This window comes from Astatotilapia calliptera, chromosome 5 (genome assembly GCF_964374335.1).
Source record: "Astatotilapia calliptera chromosome 5, fAstCal68.1, whole genome shotgun sequence".
NCBI lineage: Eukaryota > Metazoa > Chordata > Actinopteri > Cichliformes > Cichlidae > Astatotilapia > Astatotilapia calliptera.
Window position 1 is genome coordinate 18442702 of NC_137426.1, and position 15176 is coordinate 18457877.

Consider the following 15176-nt stretch of genomic DNA (forward strand, 5'->3'; position numbering starts at 1 on the left):
GTTCATTGATTGTATCTCTCTCCTGGCACTTTAATGGTCGTGGTACACTCGTCTCTGAACCCAGCATTAGCATGGTCAAGTTATTTCCTCTCAGGGGCTATTTCCACTGACCAAACAGGATTTTTCCGTTGACTCCTTAAAACTTGTGTAAGAATATGGCAAGCTGTGTTTTTCCATTATTTCCTATACACTGTGCAGCCGTACAGGGAGAAAGAAGTCACACATCAACTGTGCTTTGATGTATATATATTAAAAAGCAGTTCAATATCCATCCATCCATGGTAACATAACATAACATTTTTTTAATTATGAAAAAATTGTTTTTTATTAAAGTAGTAGCAAGTCTACATGATTCTAACAAATTTCTCTTTGCATTATAGGTGATTACATACTACACGTTACATGTTTGCTGGTTAAAAAATTCTTCCAGCTTCTAACTATGTTCTGTAAAAGTGTACCTCGGCACATTATATGTATATGTATAAATGATATATAAAAGACTGATGTAGGTTCCAGGTCTTAAAATTGAGGCCAAATGTTTGTCTTGAACATGAGACACTTAGTTTACAGTCTCAGTCACAAAACATTAAGTCATTCTGAATATCATATGTTGTTTATATAACATATGGTCAACGTTAGAGTCAAAGAGGAAGATAAAGCAGTTGTTAGACTACGCAGGCCTACCTTGTATTTGACAACTTGTTACCGTATGGCTGTGCGGTAACGCTCGGTTTTACCAACACATCTGTCCCCAACTGTCACGTCCAGTTTGAGAACAACAACTGGTGGTGGAAAAAAATGTGAAGTTCTCGGCCGACTAATAATTACTGTACATCTATGCTCATACTGTAGCATATGTACACCCCACCCACCACCATCCTTCCTTTAAGCTGTAAATGAACAGGTTCTTGCATAATGCATTTTTAATGTACCTGAGCTCTCAAAGCACTTTATATGTATGCCCCGTTCACTCATTCAAGCAACAACTTTTTTCTGTGCTTAGGTCTTTCCTATATAACATTGACACTTTAATGGATGCATCAGAGAGCAACCTGCAGTTCAGTATCTTGCCCAAGGACATTGGGCACGCACACTGGAGCAGCCAGGGATCGAACCACTAACCTTCCAATTTGTAGATGACCTTAACTACCACCTCAGTTACAGCTACTTTCTTAAAGGAAGGAAGACTTAGATCAAAAATGCCGGAAGTGTGATTCTCCAGCTGGGAGTGCTCCATTATGCTGCTTCTTTACCTGCAGTATGGGAAAAGACTTGCGGAGAATAATTCTAGACACATCGAGACAGAAGCACACAGCATCTTCACTGCAGCTAACTGGTGTTATGAAAGCTTCTCACAACCTACAGTCTACCCCATCCCTCACACATGTTCGGTGTTTATCATGAACTATAACTCTTTATGCTGGTCACGAAAGGATGGATGGATGAAAGAAAACAACATGCATTTTCTACCTGCTGGTAGAACATGCAGCAATTATATAAGTGAATATCTTAAATCCCATCAGTAATGGTAATGCTGACTGTTTACTATAATTTAAAAAGTGTCAGATAAAACCCATAAGCAACAATTATAATTTATTCATGTTTAATGTATTTACTGTTGCTGTATAGGATTCCCCACGGAGTGTAGCAAAGGATTAAAATGTGAAACTGGATTATAAAAATCTATAAAGAATATAAAGTCCCATGGCATCTTCTTAAAAAGGCCAAAGTAGAGTACAGTAGGTGAGAGGCCTCATATTTCCATTACAGCTCTCTGAGCTTAAACTGATGATTATTTTACAAATAAAGTAAAAGAATAAATATTTAAGTAATTTAAATCTAAAAAAAAAACTTAATTAATAATTAATTCAGTTCATTTCCGTTCATACAATCATGTATATCATATATGTTATCATATAATTTAGTGAATGCACTTGTACAACTCTTTATGTTCAAGACTTTCTTCAGAGACTTTCCAGTCCCCTCGTGTTGTCACAGGGTTTTTTTCACTGGTCTTGTTTCTCCAGATGTTCCCACCATCCTGTCTCCATGTCTCTCTATCTCTCCCTCTCTCCCTTTTTTGCATCTGCCTACTCTCTAAATTTCCATTTTCAGGGATGAGAAACTAAACTTTCCATGTCTTGCTGCCTGTTTCCTCAGTCAAATGCAAGCATAACTGTTGCCCAAATCCCACCCCCTCCCTTCCCGCTATAACTGATGAGTAAGAGAAATGTTCTCCCTGCAGACAAATATGTACCTAACTGTAGCATTTCCTTACTTAGAAACAGTGCAAAGATGGTGTGTGACCAAAAAAAAAAAAAAAAACCAACCAAAAAACAGGTAGAAATATTACCAAGAGCTAAAAATCACATTAGATACTTTTTTCATACCTCAGGTTTCATTTGATATTTTAGTGATATGGTGACAAGCTGAAAAACTAAAGCTACCAAGGTCAAACTGGACCATCAGCCTGCTCCAAATAGTATTGCTCTATACCCAGATCCACAGATCCACATACAAACAGATCTCTTAAAACAAATAAATAATACACTATGACATTGCAATCTTTCCACAGCTGTGCTGCTTATTGAGCCACTTTCAAAAGCAGACTTAAACACAGGGACATACAGTCAAGTTTACCATTTCTACAACAATGACAACCTGGCCTATGTGGCATAACACTGAAAGACTACAAGAGCTGAAGTACGTTACAACATGTCACTTATAGTGCAACTGCTTCCAAATAATTCCTTCATGCTCTCTCTGCAGTGACATGCTGATGCTCTCTCAAATTCAACAAACACATTATTTTAAAAGGATTTTTTACTTACAATGAAACAGCAGAGAGGAAAATGTGTTGGCGGTAATTGGTACAGCTTCCCCCGATATCCCTTTTGGTGCTGATGATAGTTGTAGTAGCAGGGTGGCCTGTCGAAGGCTAAATATAACCTAGAGAGCTTGTAGCGGGAACACAGAGCGGGCCAAACCAGGCTCTTCCACGTCTCATGTACAGTGTATTTGCTATAAGGAAACTCATTCTGGATGGCTGAAAAGCTGCAGAGTACAGGGAAAGGACAAGAACAAGAAGCTTCACACTAGGACTCTGTCCCTAGAACAAATGAAGGGAGGGAGGGAGGCAGAGAGGGGAGAGATGGAGAAAGAGAAAGAGAGGGAGGCAGCGGGGGAGAGAGCTGGTGTCGTGTGTATATAGGACCAGCTAGCATGACCTCTTGTGAAGAGCGTATGTACACTGGCACAAACACAGAGTCAAAACCTTCTATCTTGGACATCAGTTAACATTTGTTAACTTTTCTGAAACTGAGTGTATATCTGGTTGCTGGCAATTTCTGTGGTTTCTTTTGCTCTCGAAAAGATGTATTATGTTAACTGCTAAGACAAAAACAAAAGCTACACTTTCACATAAATGAAAAAGTAATGCAAAGGACCACAGCTATAATCAGTTCTTAACCTTTCCTCAATATATTCCACTTAGAAATTTTGAAATAAGATGAAAGATCATAGAAAAACTGATGCATGCCATGTTCCTGCAGGTTTCTGAAAGCTGAATAGCTGAATAGCATTATTATCTTTTTTTTTAATGAAGTCGTAATTTGGGGGGTTGAGCTTAGGCAGAGTTAATGGTGCAAGCAAACAATAATTCTCACAACTGAAGTAAATAATATGAGGGATCTGTCAGTCAAGTTAAACAATTCTTAGGCATACACCTGTCAGGCTTCGTATCCTCGCAATAGTACAGAAAGTCATTGAATCTCCACATCGCACACAAGATTAATTTAATAAATGTAATATAATTTAAAAAAAATTGTAAAATTCTCACAGTTGTATGTTTTTCTAAGAAAAATCCCAATTAAATACCATGAACAGTCGAATGACTATTTGTGCTTAGCGTGATTTGAACTCTTAAAAAAATTAACCACAAAAACAGTCTAAATGCAGGAGTCAACAGACAGAAAACTGTTGGCCTTTATTCAATAACAGCACTTCTAAACGGTCGATATCGCATACTAAACACATTTTATAAAATAACCGGGGAGGCTGCACTTTTAGAAACAGCTGGGCATCAACTTTATCACAGCAGGGTATCAACAATCCCTGCCAAGCTGCATTTTCTTGGAAATGTGGATTTAGAAATGCGATGGAAATCACTTCTGTCTGTTAAAATGAGGACCCACTTCTTACACCCCAATTCAGACCAACACAACTTCTTTAAAAAAAACATTACTGCTATTAATTAAGAATTTGTTAATATTCCAAACGAACATTCTGATTTCAACACGAACATTCATGTGAAAAAGAAAGTTTCCACATAAACTCTTTGGAAAGTCTGAATAAACCACAAGTCCCCTGGAACAATGTCGTTTGGACTGACAAGACCAAAGTGGAGATGTTTGGCCATAATGCACGACACCATGTTTGGAGAAACCCACGGCATATCAGCACAAACACCTCAAAACAGCTGTTAAGCACGGTGGTGACGAGGTGCTGATTTGGGCTTGTTCTACAGGTACAGGACATGGAGACTTTGCAGTCACTGAATCAACCACGAGCTCATCTGTATACTAAAGTATTCTAGAATCAAATGAGAGCAGACCAGTCAGAACTGAAGGCGTGCTGTAAAAACAGATAGTCCATAATTCCTCTACAGGGGTCAAAGACTAAAGACATACAAATCCTACCATGTGAATTCATGGATTTTTTTTTCACATTCTGTCTCTCACAGTTGAAGTGTACCTCTGGTGCAAATTACTGACCTCTGTCATCATTGTAAGTGGGGGAACTTGCACAATCGGTGGCTGACTAAATACTTTTTTGCCCCACTGTACATAGAAAAACAAACTGTTTTCTTCATAGGCCAGCGCATTTATGTAAGCACTGAAATATTCTTCACTTCAATGAAAAATAATGTGGAATCAAAGTTTCTTGTATCTGTTTCTTTATCCCTCTCTCCCGCTCTCTGAAAATGACTCACTGAACAGAAAGTATTTGGCCTTGTAAACAACAGGGAGCCACAAGGAAATTTCAAGTCTTGTTAGACAAATCTCCCTGAACAACTATGCATGAGCGTTCAAAAGTGTCATATTCTTATACTTATGCAGCAAGACTGTTTTCAGCAACCTTGACACAACACACAGTGTGTACACACCCACAAATACACAACTCTACATACACACACAAACACACACAGACTGCTTCAAGTCTTAACAGAAGAGGATGACACATGAGGCAGAGTGGAGGTCTTCCCATGCCCCCCTGCCCTTTCTGTTGGAATTGGACATCTCCCACAGGCTGAGCTGTAAATAGCCAGTACCCCCAAAAACTTTCATACACAACACATATGCATGAACACACGCGCACGCACACACACACACACACGCACACACAACTATACTTAGATGCCTACTTCAGTCCGCTGCCATGTACTCACACTACCTCCTCCCACAGTGAGAAGGGGCATTCAGCTTAACTCTTTCAACAGAGACTCAACCACGTCTACCCTCTGACTACAGGGAGTTTCAATTTGACAAAATGCCTGAAGTAGAACAGTTTTCAAGTACAACTCAGGAAAGTTGTACACTCACTGTCCTGCATAGGTTTGATAAAGTACAGTACGGCAGCAGACTTCCCTGCATGCAGTGCAGCTTCCGGGCTCTCTGGCAAGCTCAGGGAACATCTGTAACCGTTAATGTCCAAACAGATCACAGTAATAGTTTATGATATGTCAGGAGGGGTCTAATAGCCATACCACAGAACACAAACAAGGTTTTATTGAACTATTTGTCAGGAGCAAGCCACTTCAAAGATTGCACGGTAAATTACTGTACCATAAAAGACTGCAGCACACTCTGGTAAAGTACAGTAAATTAATGTAGCCTAAAATATTACCATTCAGAGGGGTGTAATTGTTGACAAAAGCCTCAGACTAGGTAGCGCAGGAAGCTGCGTAAACACAAACGCACTAACTCACACAATTATTGCAATGTCTTGATTTTTTTCTCTTTTTTTCAGATCCCTGCAGCCAAAAAGCACCCAGACGGTATTTAGTCTATTAGATTATGAGGACAGAACATCAGTGAAATCGAGGCAGAGTTAAAGCAACAGCATGTTGCCCAGAGGAGATCCTCTCAACTGCTTACAGTGACACACATCATTCATCTTTTTATTGGATATGAAATTGTCTTTTCTTTTCTGTTATTCTTTTTAGTTCTTCAGAAAGCACAAAGAAAAGTGCAAAGTGATAGTAACAGTTCAGATATCTCTGATTTTAGCCTGTTCCCTCAGGAATAATAATCATAAGGAGCTTGTGTTAGCAGATAACTTTTCCCTCCCGTCACCACCTTTTAGACCGAAGTAGCACCCCAGGCCAAGTGACAAGCTTAGAAGTGGGCGCTGTTTATTTCAAATCCAACGCCCTAACTTGTTTCGTATGTGTATTTGTAGCTACATTACTATTAGTGAGTAATTAATGAGTAATTGATACCAAGTGGTTAAAACATGAAGGAGGATAGAGGGAGAGCAAAGATACAAGAGAAACATGTTCACAGAGGAGAGTTGTAAGCACAGATGGATTTCCAAATGCCTTTCACCCTGCAGGAATCTCATTGCACAGCTTTAGTGGTGTTTAGAGAGTCTGTGTCACTCAGCAAGCACTGGTTCATCCATGGGGCTTAATGTGCTTTCATGAAAAATTATTAAATGCTAGTGGAATACAAGTCTCCTAAAACTGACCTGAATTAATATTATGCAATTTTATGGAAGATGGCGGTGAATAAAGATGTCGTAACAGGTTCACCTGTGTGCTTTGGCTGTGCTTCAGAGCAGGTTGTTCTGTAAAATTATTGACAAAAGCTACAATACAAGGACAACCTAAAGGCCACAATTTAATGACAAATGAATTTGACGCTTAACCATGAGCATCACGTTACACCCTGTCCCCACCCATAGATACACGCTGAGATTCCTTCATACGTCCAGTCCCACTAAATAATTTTTATTTTGAAACCTCAAAAACTGTAGCATAACACTGACCTAAAAGAACTCTATATATCATATTTTATTACTGACATGTATCTGTCCGTGCCACATAATGCTTCATGTCCCAGTTCATGTTGGGCTAGTAGAGACCCTCAACACTGGCTGCTACTTACAGCATGAGCAGCTGCCCTTTATAGATGAACATAAGGTAGAGGTGACCTCTAAACAAGAGCAAATCCTTCAACCTTGCTGTCAACACATTTTCAGATCTACAGAAAACCAGTCATAACTGTAATCTACCCATGCTGCTGTGGTAAACCATCTGTTGAGCAGCCATGCCTGACCCCAAAAAGCAGCAGAGAGACGCACTTTCCATGCTTTTTGCTTAGATGACTCCATCATGACATTCAGCATTACGTTAGTGTTACATACAGCGAGTATACTCCGAACACTGTCTCTGATCTTAAACAGAAAAGTTCAATTTGATATGTCTTCAATGTCCGTTTCCCTCTCTAACTAAATATTTTTACAACTCATCTAATATAGATACCAAAACATATGATTTGTAATTTGATTTGACAATCTTACCTTTCAATTGTTAAAAAAGAGTTTTCTAACCTGAAAAGACTGTAGAGTTCAGGTATGATGTAGAACAACCAAGAAATGTTAGGCCAAACTCATGGTTTTTGGTTGAAATACAGAAAAAAAACACTCACAGCACAATCACAATGTATACTTCTCATGATGCAACACTGTGAGAACAGTTTTGGGGTAAAGAAAAGTATAACTCATAGCAGAGACATGAAACTAAACAATGATCCTCTACTGTCCAACATTCTGTTGCCCCATGCTGCCACCCTGACCTTTTGCTAACTCTGTGGCACCATAAAAATAGTATACTATTTCCTCTTTTTCTCCCAGGAGACATGATTTATAATACGGTATGTATGGCTGCTAGAGGTCTTTCTGGTTCGATTGGAAACATATGGTGTTTTGGGTATTTGCTAAGATTACTAATGCTGTCATGAGGACAGGGCGGCCTTACATTGCATTGAAAATACCCATACTACATAGACTTTGTAATATTAGCTAATTATCTCATTTAGCATGACAAATTTTATAGTTACAGTAACAAGTACAATTAAAAAAACACTGAGCAAGTGTGACTTGTTTGGAAGGGTTGTCAGGGGGAAGTATATTATCTACAACAAAACATAGCAGAGCACCTTAGGTTCTTAGGAGAAGACTTTTGCAATAAGACCAGACCAATGTGGAAATACTTTGCCAAAATGTACAGTGACAACTCTGGCAAAAACAAAACACGGCACACTGTATCAGCACAAAAATCCCATACTAGTCGGGGGGTGACGATTTGGACTGGGGCACCTTGCAGCCATTGAATCGAAATGTAATCCTCTGTATGCCAAAGTATTCTAGACTCAAATGGGATGTGTCTAACGGCCAAGCTTGGACAATGCAACAGGACAATGATCCCAAGCACAGCTGCAACTCCACAATAGAATGGCTGAAAAATGTAGAGAATCAAGGTCAAAAGTCCAGACCCCAACCTGATGGTGAGACCTTTAGAGAGATGTGCATGAATACACGTCTGTAAACATCAGTGAACTGAAGCAATGTTATAAAGAACACTGGTGTAAATTCCTCCACAATGACGTGAGAGGTGGCTAGGTTATCAATACCTACTCTTCTCCTAATTCCTGCTCTCTTTTAATTTTTCTTCTGTGATAATAACATAAGATTACTGCTTTTGGGTAACATCAGAGGACTACTTTGGGATTATTGGTATCACCCAATATCGGCCTAGTTAACTGATACTGGTTTATGACAATTGTCAGTTGTGTGACATTAATTTTGACCAAGCCAAATAAAGACCTTAAAGAATCTTTCTTGTTGCTGTTGTCGCTGTTGTTTTTGGTATTAAGTACTTCTCATTGTTTCACTACAACAAAAATAGATACAAATGTTAAAAATAAATGAAATATTTGTATCGGCTATTGTCCAACATAGGCATTAAAGCATTTCCCTCCTTCCTACTGGCCTTCAAAGTTTTCTTGAGCTTAATTATCCTGGCAAGAAAAAACTGCCAAACACAGCAGGCAATAAATAAGAATGAGTTTCCAAACTTTTCAGAATATAGCCAGTAGCAAATAAATAAATATATAAATAAAAAAAAGTACCCATATATCATATTGTAGCAGCTCAGAGTAATTAGTTTGTGTTTTATATCAGCACCTTATTTATTTATTCAAAAAAAAAATTAATTAAAAAACACTGTTTATTTCATCTGTTTTGAGTTTTTAAATTAGCTGCTGTCACTGAGCATATTCCAATAAGCCGACAATATGAAGTCTGCTACTCTCACCATGCAAGTTATAAAAGTTCTACTTTTTTCTAATGCCCAAAAGACAAGCACATTGATTTCTGGGAGAATGCAACAAAGAACAGCAAGTCAGCAGGAAGGAGGTAACTGCTGTGCCTCGTATGTGGCAGGAATTTTAAGCCTACAAAGTAAGGGTATGAAAAATACTACTATGCAAACAACTTACACACACTATAGAGCGCATGAAATAGAGACACAACAATAGCACAGAACCATTGTCTACGTACAAGTTTGTCACTTACATTAAAGTGTAATTCTGTGAGTTCCTTTAGTCGCACTGGAGCATTTGCCGAGCGAAAGGTTCGACCCGAGTGCTCCAAATCCAAACGGCTCACTGTAAGCCCTCTAATGTGCAGTTTACCCTGGAGTTCAGATTTTCTTACTGCAAATGCTGAAAGTCCACTTTTGCCAAGACTCAGAAATCAGGTTAACAACGGCGTAACACTCAGCTTACGTAATAAGGTTAGCAGCAGAATTGAGTAATGAATGGATGTGTATAACAGGAGCTGCAATAGCCACTGAACTTAAGCTGTTACGTTTAACAGCAACCAACCCAACAAATGTAATGAGACAGTAAGTGCTTACATCAAAACGGAGAAACAAACACTCCACAGTTGTTCTCTTTGGGGGTTTTAACAAAAGGAATGATCAAAGGAAAATTGCTGTATTCATCCAGGGAAATCTGTGGCTTGTAATTTGTGTGAAAATGCCATTCACAGCACTGACCACAATTCACATTGCCTAGCCACTGATTTTAAGATGTATTTTTTTCTTTTTAAGGACAAAAATGAGACATGCGTGCTCTGCCGCTATAAAACAGTGCACTGAAAATGGTTGGAAACAGATAACTGTGGTGTCAAGTTTTTAATTGGCACATCTGGACAGAGCAAACAATGATCCACTTTATCACTGATTACACCACGGACAAAAAATACATTTAATCATGCTGCTGAGTGGAATGAAGAGAGGATGAGTAGGGAGGGAAGAGAGAAGAGAGGGAAAATACACATGAAATAATTACAGTCTGATTTTTCATCCATCTGTCTAGAGATTCTGTGAGGACCATTATGCCTGCAGTCGTGTTTCTGATTGTTGCAGTGAGAATTGGTCATGGTAAAATTAATTCTAACACTGGGCTGTGATATGAAAATGACAGACAGAAGGAGCACTGAATGTGCAGCAGTAATTAACAGTCCTAAATGGCTCATTACAATTCGTGATTTCATTAACTAATCAACTATTTTATGAGCGGCTGTTTGTGTGAACACATTTTTTTTTCTCCAAACGTACCTAAATGCTATTTGATTGGAGTGTCTATTGCTCTTCAGCTTGCATTGGTTTGCCCAAATTCCCACAAATGGATTACCCATCACTTATAACTGTTGCCAAGGTGCTCGGTGTTTCAGCCTCATGCTTTTCAAGCCTTCAAGAGATTTCACACACACATAGATTTGTGCTCTTGCTGGACTACAAACCCCCAAAACAAAGTGCATTATTTATATGCATTATTTACTGAAAGTGTCAGAAGAGCAATACCAAGGGAACTTCTGTTTGCAAGAAGATCAATAGGGATTACAGTGCAGTTCAAAGTACAATTTTAAAAGACAATTTGGTGACAAATTAGCAGGGAAATAAACGGTGCGTTAGTTTGTGTGCTCCTTTGCATTAATTCTCCTAATCTATGGCACTCCACTGGAAGGATGAAAGGAAAGACAGTCCCTCACCTGTAGTTTCCAGGTGAACTGGTCACTACACTACACTACGCTACAACGTACTACAACAATAACCTTACAGGAGTAATCTATTACTTTTGAAAAAGTAAAGGACAGACCACGTTGATACAATTGAACATGCTTTTCTAAAATGCTCCAATTAGGCTGGGATCTGTCTGATTGTGAAGGTCACAGCAGATGTTTCACATCATTTTCATACTCATCATACAACTGACACCTTGTCTCCACAGATGGGGGGCACTGTCATCCTGGAAGAGACCACTGGTATAAGGATAAAAAGGGTTCTGTTATGCTAAAGATGGTAACAGCTTTGTAATGTTTTGCAGTTAGGTTTTCCTGGCTCAGTCATAAAGTCATAAAGTCATAAAGTAAAAATAGGACAGCAATCTCCTTAGCACTAGGAAAAACTGCCAGTGTCATTTTTTTGTATCTGCAATTGATTGCAAGTAGTTGCGGTAATCACTTTCGACCAGTAATTGCATAGATCGCCTGCTGGGAGGTAACCTGTCTCTCTATTGAAGACTGACTGCATTCACTCTCAGAAAGACTGGAAAAGGTTTGCAAATAACTTCGGTCTAATTTGTAAATGCAGTCAGACTGATCGCTCAACTCATCTGTGACATTATCGCTTCACAATGGGGGACCCGACTCAGCTGGTTGCCAGCTGGTTGTATTCTGGTGGATTTGAAACACAACTGGATTCTGAATTTAAGTAGTTACTGTGAATTTCTGTATATGCTGACGGCAACAAATTTGTAACAGAAGGTAGTGATTTTTGCTGATTTATCACAGTCAGCCGCTTTATCATCACAAACAGATTGCATGTAATTGCCAAGCTGATCCCATTCCATCATGAACCGATAACAGCACTTACTGCTGTTTTATCGCTGTCCTGAAGATGACAACTGACTGAGAGTGGCCGCAGACCTGGTCCCCATCTTCAAATCAACAATTTCAAAAGCAACAAGATCCCAAGTTTATTGCACACAGTGACAATTTTGGTCGTGCTGTGGTTTCCAACCACTGCCATCATTAGTGAGACTGTAGCACTAGGGAATCAGTTAACCTAAAGTATACCATGTGAGAAAAGCGACAAATAACCTCGCACACAGCAAAAAAATGTAATAAAAAAAAGAAAGAAAGAAGAATACTGTTAACTACAATTAAAGTATAGAGGGTTTATAACCATGATATGGCTCTGGTTAAATCCTCTTTGGTATGCACCAAAAATCCTTCTACGCAGGTATAACAGAAGAGTAATAAGAGGTACAGTAAAAGCAACAATGTAACTAAGAAAAGGTATTTCCAAAACCATTGAAAAGAAATACGTAAATGCATGCAAAATAACAAAACATGCCCTTTGAAAGTATAAATTGAAATATGGCCTCATAACTGATGACAGTTTACAGAGTAGGAGCTGCACAAGTTCTGCTGTCAGTCTATAAATAGAACAATGTGAAAAGTCGGAGATTATAAGCATTTTCTCATTAAACATTGTATTGCAGCTTAGGTAGCATGTGCTAGCAAACAATTAGATGTGACTGAAGTGTGTTAATGCAGAGTCTCAAATTGTGCTATTTTGAGTTGTGCTGCTTTCTTTATAAGGACAGAAGAACAGAAAATGGGTCGCCCTATACTAGCCTCGATGTTTTCAAATTCTACAATGTGAGGGGGGGGTACAGCAGAAATGCACGCAAATAAAAGTGGAACTATACTGGACCAAACTAATTGGTTGCATCCATCCCCTCTGTTCCACCGCATACCTGCGGCAGAACGCACGTCTCTGTGGCAAAAAGAGCGTGGGTAGCAACAGTGTGTTATTGCTGCCGACGCATCTCACTACAGATGCCAGGACATCTCCCATTATCACCGACTCCTCATCTGACAGCGGTCTCCTAACAACCACGACATGGACAAACTAAAAAGGGAACGTACAAACTAGAATGTAAAAGCACTATCTCCCACCTCCACCCCCGAGCTGGATATGTGGGTTATGCGTTTTCAAATCGGAAGCGTGTCCTACCTGTTTCTGCCGTTCCAGGAAGGAGGAGAGGAGGAGGAGGAGGAGAAGCAGGCGCATCAGGATGTAGATAGATGCCGCATTTAGATGATCAGGAGATAACTGGGATCTGGTGCCCCCTCCACAGTCACGATGCTCGTCGCCAATGCATTTATCCACTTTGTGCTTGACGGTTACTTTTGACGCACAGCTGCTTTAGTATGAAAAAAAAGAAAAAGAAAAAAAAAAGATTGAATCCAATTTACCGGAGCCTGCCTGTTATTTATTTGTATTGGATACTTCTTACCAGTTAACCATTTATTCAGTGCTGATGCAGACGAAACAGCAGAAAGTGGACCACAGCTGAAGCAAGGTGCAAGGATACCAAGTCAGGCTCACTACAAATACTATAGTTTATTCATGTAAACGAATCCAAATGTTAGTCATAAAACTGCACACCACCCATTTGGGGGTAGTGATACTTCATTTCTTTTTCTTATGCATCTTCTTTGTTTATTTATTAATTTATATTTTCATCTATGTATTAATTAATTGTTTTCTTGCTATCCTTTAAGGTTTACCTGCATTTGTTAGCTAGTAAAACAAACCTTAAAGCTAACTATTCTCTGTTACAAGAAGTCGGACTTTAAAATCAACACTTACCACATTTTAGGACATTTTCATATTCCCCTGAACTCTTCACAGGAGAAACATGTTTAATTTCTCATAAAATACACCCTTTCCCCCTTTTTCGTCTTTTTTTTTTTTGTCATAATAAAGATGGCTGCAGGCAGACCACAAAAGAAATGTGTGGCGTGTTCAAGAAAACACAAAATACCCACCTAACAAAAGTAACAAAATTCATTAACCTGATTTTTTTGAAGATTTCACAGTTTGATAATTATACAGTCAAAGGTTCTGGAAAAAAAACGTTTTCAAGACCTGCCGTAATTAAATCTGCACAGCAATAAAACGTAAATAAAACATCTCTGACTTTGTGTGGAAGCCTGTTTTCCCCATCAGTGCAGAACATTTCAAGGTACTATCTTAATATTATTATTTCAATACTAATCTGAAACATGTTTATTGATGTCAGCAATGTGCTGTGGTCTTCCCACTATTACACAGCATTTAGTATGTAGCACACTGAGAGTCTATTATTTATTTTACTACAGTCTTGCAAGTAATATACCTACATATCATGTAAAATGCTGCCATCCACTAGAACTTGTTTTAAATTAAGTGGCTGGTGTATTCCCCTCATTTGGCTTACCAAGCTCTGCATCCAAAGTAACAACTTCTTTTTTTATCCTCTTACCTACTGTGCTTACTAGGTAGTGTTTGCTGCTGTCATTCTGAAGTTGGCAACATGCAGAGCACTGAAAATTGTTTTACTGGCAGAGATTTAGATTTTTCCATTACACAGCACACTTGTTGCCAGGGTAGATTGTTAGAAACGACCCTTATTGGCTATATATCGTGAAAGAACACCCGTTTTTATTCTGCACAAGCAACTTCTTTTTTCTCTGTCACTGCAGTACACTATAATGAGTTTTGTTGTCTGTCATTAGAATCACACGACAGGGTTCATGTTCAATTCATCCGTGTAGCATAGTGTATTTCTGTAATGCCTATCAGCAGATGGGTCGTCGACCTGCATACTTGCCCAGGCTGAGGTGTGTAGAGGCACAAAGGGAGCAGCAGGAGCAGATGGGAGCGAGATGGATGACAGGATGATGAGACAGAGCTGTGTACTTAATATTTAACCAGTGAAGATGCATGCTGCTCCTCTCAGGAGGGGAGAGGAGAAAATGATCACAATGAAATAACACTGATTGTAGGGATGCTGGAATCAAAGGTAGAAAATACTGTGCTCAAAACAAGCATCATGTACTGAGCTATACTCAAATTATGATGTACTGAAGTATCTTTTAGGTTGTAAGAAACTTTAGTTAAAACACACACACACACACACACACACACACACACACACACACACACACACCCCAAAAAGACCAGTATAAACCCTTTATTGTAGATTTGCTGCCCC